Source organism: Gekko japonicus, unplaced genomic scaffold (assembly GCF_001447785.1).
Source record: "Gekko japonicus isolate JY-2015 unplaced genomic scaffold, Gekko_japonicus_V1.1 scaffold3539, whole genome shotgun sequence".
Classification (NCBI taxonomy): domain Eukaryota; kingdom Metazoa; phylum Chordata; class Lepidosauria; order Squamata; family Gekkonidae; genus Gekko; species Gekko japonicus.
Genome location: NW_015169889.1, coordinates 63,929 through 65,464, shown reverse-complemented (window position 1 = coordinate 65,464; position 1,536 = coordinate 63,929). Strand labels below are relative to the sequence as shown.

Sequence of the window (1,536 nt, the reverse complement as noted above, 5' to 3'; positions counted from 1 at the left end):
GAAGCTCCTTCCTCCACGAGCGCAGCGAGGCGAATGAAGGAGGGAGGCGAGGCCGGCCTGAAGAACTTCCGGCCCCGCCCCCCTTGTTAGCCCCGGACGTTTCTCTGCCTCGCTCCTCCGAGGAGGCAAAGGCAGCCCGGACGAGGCACGGCCCCTTGGGCCGGCCTCATCCGGACCGGATTTTTCTAAGTTATGTGGAAGGTGTGAAAGGAGCTTGATGACCCTGCAAATACCAGACAGGAAGCTACTCAGTCTTGTGAACAGATCTGAGAGTTGATTAAGTGTTATTTTATTAGGGTATATGGGTGCAGAGGAAGTAAGGTTGGAGATGAGTCCAAGGGTGAGTTAACAGGTTTTGGGAGACTTCTTATCTTACAGTCATGCATCTCTCTGAGGCTTAGAGGGGAAAATAGACAGTCAGCTGCACTTACTCCCCTTCCAAAGATACTTGCCCAGGCTTGTTTCTGTATGGCATCCATTTTGTGTCATTTTGGGTTAAGAGTGTCATGTACTTATGTTTTTAGATGATATCTTAAGCAGGGGGTTTCAGCATCTCTAAGCTATAAACTGCTCCTCTGCAAGAGGAGGGGTTCTGGCTGCTAACAGGATCAAGTAAGAGGTGATGTCAAAGTCATCTGCCTAAGACCCTGGAGACCCACTGCCAATCTGAGTATAGAATGCTGACCTTGACATACCAAGCATCCAATCATCTGATGTAGCTTAAGGCTGCTACATATGTACACCCTGAATAAGAATGTCAGGGCCCTGCGGGACCTTTTCCAATTCCGCAAGGCCTGCAAAATGGAGCTCTTCCACCAGGCTTTTAATTAGGAGAAATTGCATTTCTCCCTTATATATAATTGAGTAAGACGCAGCTTCACGCAGAGGAGAGAAAATGAGCACCAACAGTGTTTGGAGGCTTGAACTGTCCGTCAGAAGCTTCCCCAGCTTCCATTGGCCATGTTGCCTAAATCCCACCTCAGACGCAGCTTCACGCAGCGGAGAGAAAATGCACACCAACAGTGTTTGGAGACTTGAACTGTCCATCAGAAGCTTCCCCAGCTTCCATTGGCCATGTCGCCTAAGTCCCACCTCAGACGCAGCTTCACGCAGTGGAGAGAAAATGCACACCAACGGTGTTTGGAGGCTTGAACTGTCCGTCAGAAGCTTCCCCAGCTTCCATTGGCCATGTCGCCTAAGTCCCACCTCAGACGCAGCTTCACGCAGTGGAGAGAAAATGCACACCAACGGTGTTTGGAGGCTTGAACTGTCCGTCAGAAGCTTCCCCAGCTTCCATTGGCCATGTCGCCTAAGTCCCACCTCAGAACATTCCCCCCCCCAACTAGATAGGGCTGGAGGGAATCAGTGTAAGGCCGGCGGCAGCAGCTCAAAGTGCTCATCACCGGCTCCTTGCTGCCGCCGCCAAGCCAGACCTCTGGGGGAGTCCAGGGAGGGGCACGGCAGCAGCAGCGGAGATGCTGTATGGCCGCCTTTGCCCCGGCCGCCCACCTGCCAGCCAGCCCACCAGGCCAGCAC

General features: G+C 52.9%; 1 protein-coding gene across 1 annotated transcript in view; it reads right to left on the bottom strand.

The window, feature by feature from the left end:
• LOC107115716 (vomeronasal type-2 receptor 26-like) overlaps positions 1 to 1,536 on the bottom strand; it is a 20,480-nt gene that overhangs the window by 13,637 nt on the left and 5,307 nt on the right. The window lies entirely within an intron of this gene.